This window comes from Mastacembelus armatus, unplaced genomic scaffold, assembly GCF_900324485.2.
Source record: "Mastacembelus armatus unplaced genomic scaffold, fMasArm1.2, whole genome shotgun sequence".
Taxonomy (NCBI): Eukaryota; Metazoa; Chordata; class Actinopteri; order Synbranchiformes; family Mastacembelidae; genus Mastacembelus; species Mastacembelus armatus.
The window spans coordinates 270,139-280,407 of NW_022872887.1; the positions used below are offsets into that span (position 1 = coordinate 270,139).

The 10,269-nt window shown below is 39.5% G+C and overlaps 2 non-coding genes across 2 annotated transcripts; both read right to left on the reverse strand.

Moving 5' to 3' along the window:
• Positions 1-2,133: 2,133 nt before the first annotated feature.
• trnan-guu (transfer RNA asparagine (anticodon GUU)) lies at positions 2,134-2,207 on the reverse strand. Its single transcript has one exon. It is a non-coding gene; the product is annotated as a tRNA-Asn (tRNA).
• A 5,971-nt stretch (positions 2,208-8,178) lies between these two features.
• On the reverse strand, positions 8,179-8,250 carry trnam-cau (transfer RNA methionine (anticodon CAU)). The gene has a single exon. It is a non-coding gene; the product is annotated as a tRNA-Met (tRNA).
• Between the last annotated feature and the right edge of the window lie 2,019 nt (positions 8,251-10,269).

The following is a 10,269-nucleotide window of genomic DNA, read 5'->3' on the forward strand; positions in this document are numbered from 1 at the left end:
CAGTATTAGGTTGCAAACTTACTTGTCTCTATGACACAAGCTGGGACCCACAATACATATTATTTGTACAGTTCATTGGAGTCTGAAACTTTCAGCATCACAAACACTCTAATAAACCACCTCTGCTCTGTAGGGTCCTTTCATGTCTTTTTAGGGTTTTTTGTTTTATTTGAAAACTACTCAGTAGTTATAGCCTATATTTTATAATCTGAATCTCACTGAAATTAACTAAACCTAAATTAATGTAGTCTTGTAAAAATGTGAATTTCGGTGAAAAGTAGTGGAATAGAGTATTTCCATGAAACTGTTACAAGTAAACACAAAAATAGGGTTTGTGAGATCTGACTTCAAGAGAAACAGATGTATGTGGCTTTTTATTTATTAAGGATTACAAACACACACATACACACACAAAAAAAAAAAAAAACAACACAAAAACAAATGACCAGAGGCCTCTTCTTCGAATGTGGATTAACTGGTTAGTCGGATAAGTTCACTGACGATTTGACATGATCCTGGATCTGCTGGTTCTTCCAAAGTCATGGTGTGATTCCTGTCCTGCCAACACATCTGTGATCTCAAACCAGCTCAGGAGTTTTATTCTCAGATCTATCTGATGTTAGACCAGGAAATTCATTCAACAAACATTTAGAATACTGAGAGTTCTTTGTTACGGCAGCATCAAGGATCAGTTCTGACGTGTGGCACTATGTGACACGAGGAACAATTGCCCAGTTATTTGTGATTTGACACAGTATTTGTAAACAGCAAACACTGAACATATCTGTTGTGTCTTACATTTTAGCTATAAAAATAGATGTAGCTATAATGAAGTCAGTCTTTAGATACAGTGCATGTAATTTCACTGAATCCAACATGTGGACAGCGGCTGCTACTGAACATGTCTCATCAGCAGCAAAGGGGAAGATTGGAAGTTTGTTCCAAAAGAAACCTGTCATACTCAAGATTTGGCAACACAGATGGAACCATAAGGCTGTTGTACATAGACACATATAGACTGACTGTCCTTCACATGAAATCTGATTTGTAGCATTTATATTGACAGGTTTATATTCATACAGACATACATTCAGTGTATGTCAGGGATATTTGTCCATCGTGTATCACTGCCGCTGTCTCACTCGAAGCATCACTAATAACTAATGTTATTTGAGCAGCAGGTAGACACACAGGTTAATTCACTACCTGTTTCCATCTAGTGGAAGATAATTTAATTGTTCTGCCTGTCACTGCATGCTGCCCACATAGATAGATGTAGGAAAACACATTATTTGCGTTGAATAAATAATTTTATGACTAATCAGGTGAAATTGGGCATTTTTCACAGCACACTAATGTGCCGCGGCACAGTGGTTGGGGAAACACTGCTTTAGATTATGATACTGATACAATGACACAATTGGGAAGAAACAGTGTGTTGGGGTTGTGGGGGTTCCATTCAGAGCTGATGTTACTATAGCTTTACTTCAAACCCAAGTGTCAGAAAACTTCACTATCATCCTAATCATCCACAAAATTAGCTATAACATCTATTCTACTACAACCTAAACCTTGAGTGTTTATATACTATGTTAACATTACTAAGACTCTAAAGGTTGAGTCATGGCAACTGGACTTTCAGTTTTAAGGCCCCATTATTTCACCACCCATCCCGGTGGCTTCATTAGTCTAAGACAAAGTTGGACTGGAACCTGCAATTGATTTGAGATTGATAAATTGGAACTGAAAGTCCAATTGCCACGACTCAGCCTTTGATAATTTGCTTTTTTTTTATCTCTATCTGACTTTCTTCTCAGAATTCTTCTTTTTCTCTGAATTGTGACTTTTTCTCTCAGACAAATATCACAGTGCCCATAATCCTCTTCTGTAAAGCTTTGAGACTAACTGAATAGATAAACATGCTGCCATGACAAAGTACAGCTGACCTGGTTGAGCTCAAACCACCATTGGTTCAGTCAAACAAAATTGCTTGAAGACGTGTAACACAGAAACAGTGGAATGACTTCAATACTTCACCATCAAAGCTGTGCTATTTGCTTGTAGGTACGACTTCTTGACTTTCAACTCATTTGTGGGCAAACTCTGAATACAGACAAGTCACCAGAAAGAAGACGTCCCTGGGTGTACTTGAACCACCAACCTTTCGATTAACAGCCGAATGCGCTGACCTATTACGCCACAGAGACTGTTAGCACAACATTTTTCATTTTCATTTCCTCTCTTAGGGACACATTTTCAGCCCTGGTTTCCCACTGACTGTCTAAACAAAGCACAATACATATGACTGCACATAATTTCAGATGGGCATTAAGAAGAAGCCCTGTGTGAGGTTTGAACTTTTTATATCAGGTTCTGGTATAAAAAGAAGAAAGTTTCTCCTTTTGTGTTTGGATGTTTTGTGAACAGTAAGATGTTGATACGCAGGACCACAGGAACACCATAGAAACAAGACACAAAGCATAGGGCTGTGCACACAACTATGCTTATGTGAATTGCCTTCATTTCTGAACAGTTGTGTCAACACTAACCTTCTCAACTTGGACACAAACAGGTCCTTCAGTCCTCATAGTCCACCAAGTGCTGAGTTACAAAGAAGACCTTGTTATCAGCAGAGTTTGAAGAGAGACCCCAATGGATATCTAAGCCATAACCTTAACCACTCGGTCACAAGAACTTGTCTGTATAGGAAAGGATCAGTGTATTTTGATGAATTTGAAACAGATTTCAAATTCAAATTTGTTTTTGTTTTTATTTTAGGTATTTCAGTATTGAATTTTAAAAATTATTTCCATCCATTTATTATTTATTTCCATCCCACTTATTCCTGTGAGAGATCTGCTGGAGCCTATCCCAGCTCTCTTCAGGTGAAAGGCACATCCTGGACAGATCATCAGTCCATCACAGGGCCATATATTCACACACAACCACACAGGCAGTCCTATGGGCAATTTATCAACCAACCTGACATACATGTTTTTGGACTGTGGGAGGAAACCAGAGTAGCTCCACACAAGCATGTGGATGATATGCAACCTTAACACAGAAAGGCCCCCAACAGGTTTCTAAACAAGAGCCTTCTTGCTGTGAGGCAACAATGTTAACCACTCATCCAAAGTGATGCCCTTGCTCAACAATGAGTGTCTTTGTGGAAGCACTGACACAGTCAGAAATGGTCACATCTGCTGGAAAATCCTCATCCTGCATGTGCAGGTGTAAGGGCTGTGAGGTGTCATGTAAAATTCCAGCGTTTGTCTGAGAGGCCTGCAGTTTGTATGGGGTCAGTCATGGGGGAATGTTCAGTTTTCCTGCCTTAGACTATGGTCTGAAGGGCAAGTCCTGAACCCTTTTTGTAAAGGCATTTTTGGACTTTTTCTGCTTGTTTGGTTTAAATAGATCTGGGGTCGACGAACGCGCCGGCGCATTTTGACGCATCTTTTCCTGATAAGGCCGAAACAAACTTAAGACAATGACACCAACCTGTAAAAACTCAGCTGAATCAATGTTGTTTAAAACTGTCAAAAAACAAAAAAAGTATCTCATCAGCTGTTAGATCTCAACAGTCTCAGTCTTCCCTGTCTTACTGCAATCCTATATGTTCCTGTTTTTTATTGTTTGTCCTCATTAGTTATAGTTTCAGACTATAACTGTTATAGATAACAGACTCTGAGCATTTGAGCAAGGAGGATGACACTTATTTTGCTGTGGTGCTGGTCTGTTTTTGCAGGCTGTATAAAATAACAACTGGTACAAAAGCTTGACTTCCAACTGCCTAGTTTGATTATGGATGCATATTTTTGACAAACTACAAACTACTTCTGGTAACACACAAATGCTGAGATGACATTTGTCACAACATGCTGATTTTCCAAAGTCCACTGGTGCATCTGTGTGTTACCAGAAATATCACAGACACTATGTTGTCAAAAACATGCATCCATAATCAAACTAGGCAGTTGGAAGTCAAGCTTTTGTACCAGATGTTATGTTATTTTATTCAGCCTGGAAACAGACCGTGCTGGTCTGCAAAATAAGCTGTTGATTTGCTGTTAAAGGAATCTATTGTATGCCATAAAATGTAATGGAAAACAAAAAAAAACAAAACAAAAGAGTTCAGTGGAGTCGAGTAGCCACAGTTTCTGAAGACAGCACGTGTCAATCACAGGGTCCTATGGTGTAATGGTTAGCACTGGACTCTGAATCCAGTGATATGAGTTCAACTCTCAGTGGGACCTCTTCAAGGAAAGCAGCAATAAAACATTGCTTTTCTGACACATGAGATATCAGGCAATAACCTATCAACACAATGAGTAGTGAATAAAGGAAGTTCAGCTGCACATTCAATATATTTTAGCTACACTGTTACATAGAACAGTTCTAGCTCCCAAAGAACAGAGTCTCTGAATATAGTCAGAGAATACAGGATCACACAATACAGGTAATTATCTGTAGAACACTCTTTGCAAATGGGGATACCAGTCAAAAGCTCTACCACTGAGCTATACCCGGCAAATAAAGAACACACACTAACGACCATTACTCTTCTATTGACTCTCCACAGGAGTGTGTTCTTTCACCATTTTTTTTCTATATATGAAAGAGTATCAAGCTACTACTGGACTACAAACAGTGCTATAAGCACATTTAGGTTCTTATGTTACTATTTACGTCAGAAATTGTGTCATATTTTCCTACTATATATTATGTGAAAACCAGTATGCAAGGCAAGCACTATGTCCCAATTAATAGTATGCAAAAAACAAAAAGTACCAGATGACTTACTACTTCCACTAATTCTAAAGTTCATGACAAAGCGTAGCTCACCATGACTGAGTTATCTAAGTGTTGCTTTCAGGTTGTAGTTTCTTCTAAAGATGTAGGTTCAAACCCCACTCTTTACATGGCACCTTTGTTCTAGAGCAGTGTCTGTGTTGTAGTACTGTGATATGCATTTATACCAATGTGCATCTGACTGAAAGCAAAAGAGGTAGTCCATTCAGATTGGATATTTTAAAAATATTTTTTATTATCCACAGCGGAACATAAAATGCTTGCTTTAATGTTACCTTTATCCAGCATCTCTGGAAAACTCACCACATCAAGACCCATAAAATATTGACATGATCAGACATAGACGTGTCATAGAACGTTTCCATAGATTGGAAGACAGCATGAACATCAGCATTGCTACAACAGGGATCAAGCCAAGATGAGGAAGGTCTACGATCTGCAGACTGCCTTACCACTGCTGATCACCTGGATCAGGTGTGTTCTGGAAGATACCAATTCCTTTTGTCTTCTGCCATTTCCTCTCTGAGAATGTATGTAGGAATAGTTGGAAAACAAGCCAAACAGCAGCCATGGGCCATGGATAGAACATCTTTGGTGTTCACCTTACTGTAGACCAAACTACAACACTTCCAGCTTGAGTAAAACTCCAACCACAAAGGGACTCAAACCCTCAATCTTCTGATCCAAAGTCAGACACTAGGCCATTGTCCATTGGCCACGTGGTCAGGCACAGGAACCCAGTAGTGGATACTGTCATGTCATTGGCTTTTGAGAGATGGAGCTAGCCCTGTCATTGGTTGGACTTGTACAGTGTAGCCTCTGTCAGGTACGCTCATTAAAGGAAGCACAGAGAGACTGTGGTGTTCACAGGTGGCACTGGATTTAAGCTCCAACCTCAAATGAGGCATGGGTTTAAATCCTACTACTACCAGCTTTTCCATTGACACTGGCAAGTCTAATAAGGCAAACATTTAGAATACTGAGTGTGCTTTGTAAACAGTAGCTGTTCAAGGCAACATCAACAAGCATGAGCTCTGTCATGTACCACTATGCAACACAAGCAACAATTACACAGTTAACGGTGTTTTAACACACATAACCAGCAAACACTGAATCTATGTGGTGTGTCTTCCATTAAGATCCAAGTCATAACAAGTTAACTCTTAAGGAGAAGATTCTGAAAAAAGAAAACTTCGCAGGAACAACTTATACAATGTCAAAATTTGAGCCATCATCCAGCATCTTAGACCATTCAGCCAAATTACCAGACAAGTGTCTCTTCTCACCACCTGAGCTCATGGTTTTACATGGGTTTACCTCTAAAAGTTGAAGGAGTGTGTGTAATGAGCCAACACAGGGACAAATAACTAAAGGAATTTAATTAAATCCAACATGTGGACAATGGCTGTTACTGAACATGTCTCATCAGCAGCAAAGGGGAAGATAAGACTGGAAATTAGTGGCTACAGCAGAGAGGGTTTCCACAGATCAAACTTTGGGTTACAGGTCCAGAGATACTCTAAGTCTACCCTAAATCTTGCAAAAAGGAGAATTAAAGAAGATGTGCAATGTGTCTTCTGGCCTCATATTTCAACAATTCTACCTGGATCATGGGGTGTTGCTTTTGTGCTCTCTCTCCAGTCAGCCAGCATTGCTTCCATTCTTGGTACCACTCTTCAAAACAGGAGACCCCTGGTTCAAATGTTAAAGTTCCTAATAAGGTCTAACAAATGGGGCAAAAGAGCCAATCAGTTCCAAGCAAACGATGATGTCATGTGAATCTTGCAACCTTGATGTAACTACAAGATTTCAAGGAAATTAAAATTAACCGCCTTCTGGGATACCGTTACTGAAGGTAAGTGTGAATGAATATTTATGAGGGCTGTATTTTATTTTTTGGAATATGTTTCATACAGATCATAACGTGTTTGTAATAGTATACGTTACAACATCAGGTAGTGTTAGTAGTGAGTGTTGATCATTGTGCATTACAGTGTTGGGAGAGCTACTTAGCAGAGGTAACGTTACCTTTGCAAGTTACACCCTGGATGTTGACCTACAGTAATGTTAGGGACAGATCCAGTCTGGTTTGCTAAAGCTGCTCAGAAAAGGATGTTCAAACTACTTTGTAAAACATATATCAAATTGACAATGACAAATCTGGGCATCCCTGTTTGGGCTACTGCCATCACGACCTGGCCCCAGATAAGCAGAAGAAGCTGGATGGGTGGATGGATAATAACATTACAAAATGTCACATGTAGGACAAAATGTTTCTCAGTTGAGTATAATACCAGACACTTAAACCTTCCTCAATAAAACAATCCCATGTGGGCTTTTTACAAGGACAACATTGCACAAAATGGAAGATTTGTAGACAAGTCTGGATTTTGCCTTATCTGACTGCTATACTAAAACAGTAAAGAAAAAATAACAAAAAGTAAAGTCAAAACATTTGTAATATCTGACTTGTACAGTTTTAAAAACTTGCACCTTTGCAAGTGTGAACAGATTGAACACTGGTCTAAACAGGGGACCTATCTTTTTACTTGTCAGAGCAGAATCTCTTGTTTAGCAGTCAACTTCAACTCCAGTTAACAAATGCATTAGTTGGCTACTGGTGCTCAGTGTGTGAGGGAATTATCTCAAGTGGTGGAGCACTTAGTTAGTATGTAAGCAGTAGTAGGATGTAGTAGTAGGATGCCCACATTCTCCACAAATGTTTAAAGCCCAATTTTAAGACGTATATTATAATATCTGCTTTTATATTTGTACATGTATGTATAGTAACAACAGCTCTGAATGGAACCCCCACACCCCCAACATACTGTTTCTTCCCATCTGTGTGTCATTGTGTCAGTATCATAATCTGAAGGTCTTCTTGTTCATGTTCATCTGAAACTATGTGCAGTCATATGTATTGTGCTTTGTTTAGACAGTCAGTGGGAAACCAAAAGGAGACTAGTGAAGTCCTTTGGCACAATAACTATGTCCTTAAAGCTGGGTTTTTGGACACATCCCAATCACAGGTCAGCTGGAAGTTCTTCTAGGACTTACTTAATTTGAGCAGCAGCACTCTAATGAGGGTACCAATTGTTTAAGGTGATGGACTCCTAATCCATTGTGCTCTGCATCGTGGGTTGGAATCCCATTCTCATCGAGGAAGCTGTTATTTGGTCTAGAATGATTATAGTAACAAGGTTAAGGTGAAGACACAAAATACACATTAAACACTGATTTCACAGTTTCCACATTAATGCAGAATGTAATGTAATGTGCTTGTTTAGTTCTAAGGAAGAACCAAAGAGGATGAAGAGCCCATTACACTTAACAGGTTTAACAGAGAAGTGCAGCAGCAACAATTAAGTATAGCAGAGGATGGTTTCGATCCATCAACCTCTGGGTTATGGGCCCAGCACGCTCCCGCTGCGCCACTCTGCTCTTCAGCTGGGGGTGCGGCTTGTCATGCTGTTTTGTAAAATACAAACTTATTTCTAAGTCGGCATGACAGTGTTAAGTCATGACCTTGTTTACAGTACACCACATGCAACCCTGACTACCTCAGTTGGTAGAGCCTGAGGTTCTTGATCGCAGGAGCCCCATGTCTGGTGGGACCACTTTCAAAAGAGCAATTCAAAATAACAAGCTCTTGTGTATATATATACATTTAAATCTATATTCCTCTGAAACAGAGGGATACAAATGCTTTAACACCACTTTTGGAATGCATGGAGCATTTCAAGGCATGTCTTGGCAGTCTTAATGAGACTAAAACTGAAGTGCTGGTATTTGGACCTAGTGGAGCCTGTGTTGACCCTTTCCCTGAGGCGTGTTCCCTCAAACTTTATGTAAAACCAACTGCTAGAACCTGGGTGTTTTATTGGACAGTGATTTTAAACTTGATAAGCAGGTCAACTCTGTTGTCAAAGCTAGCTTTATTCAGCTTAGGCTCTTGTCCAAAGTCAAGCTGTTTTTAACAAGAAAAGATCTTGAAAAGGTTATACATGGTTGTACTTCAAGCCGGCTTGATTATTGTAATGCCCTCTATGTTGGTGTTGGCCAGGCCTCAATTGCAAAGTTGCAACTGGTCCAAAATTCTGCTGCACGCTTTGTAACGGGAACACGTAAATGGGAACACATAAGTCCTGTCTTACCGTCCTTACACTGACTCCCTGTGCAGTTCAGGGTCAAATTTAAAGTATTGTTAATGGCCTACAAAGCCCTAAATAATTTAGCACCTGAATACATCTCTGACCTTTTAAAGCCATATAGTCCAGCACGGTCTCTCAGGTCTGGGGAGCAGCTTTTACCTACTGTACCTAAATCTAGGATGAAGAGTCGGGGCAAACGCGCCTTTTCAGCAGCAGCCCCTAAACTTTGGAATGAGTTGCCCTTGTACATCAGGCAGGCCCGGACTGCCTATTTTTAAATCTTCCTATTTTTAAATCTCATTTTAAGACCTTTTTATACACATTGGCATTTAATACTGAATGATGAGATATTCTTCTTTTTATTATTTTATTATTATTGGTTGTTTTTATTGCCTGTTTTTCTGTCTACAGCTAATATAGATTTGTACAGCACTTTGGTCAACTAAGTTGTGTTTAAATGTGCTTTAGAAATAAATTTGACTTGACTTGACTTGACCATGTTTCCCTAGAGCCAAGCATCCTCCTGAGACTGTCCAAATGCTCAGAGTTTATTATCTGTTCAACAGAGAACAGAACAGCTGCTATTAATAATGTATATGTGGGAGTTCCACCTAGTCAATGCTGTTTCAATTTGGAAACAATTCTCTAGTCACTTATGATACAGTCACTCATCTATGTTTATTTAATGACAATCCAGATGAGGATATTTGTTGTAAAGCATCACAGGTTTGATGGAGAACTGATCTCACTCCCTGGGATTCAGACCCATTGATTTTTCAAGCATAGCAGGAAATGTCCCACTGTTACTGCCAAACATCAACGCACAAAAAATTTGTACAGTGATGTCCTTGAAAGCTACTGGCCTGCTTGTTGTCCAATCATCACCTTCCCTACCCCTACCCACTGCTGATCACCTGATTCAGGTGTGTTCAGACAGACAGATTATTAGACAGACAGAAGAAGAAAGCAGCTTCATGTTTTCAGCAGCTCACTTTAAATTTCTTCACTAATTCATGTTTTAGTGAAAAGGCATGAGAAAACAATGAATCAAGGGCGAGGACACTGTTTTTTCTTAGAGTCTGTAGCTGGATACTGCAGGACATACTGGATACATATAGTAGAAGTGTGATTTCACAAGCAGTAAAGAAGGTGGTGTTGTGGTGAGAATAGCTCCCTATCAAGCATTTGACCTGGATTTAATTCCTGACCATAGCAAATGCTTTAAAAGAATAAAACACAGAACAGATGTTTGGTCCACAGATAAAATAGCCAGAAGAAAGAAAGACACAAGCCAATCCTCAACCCAAAT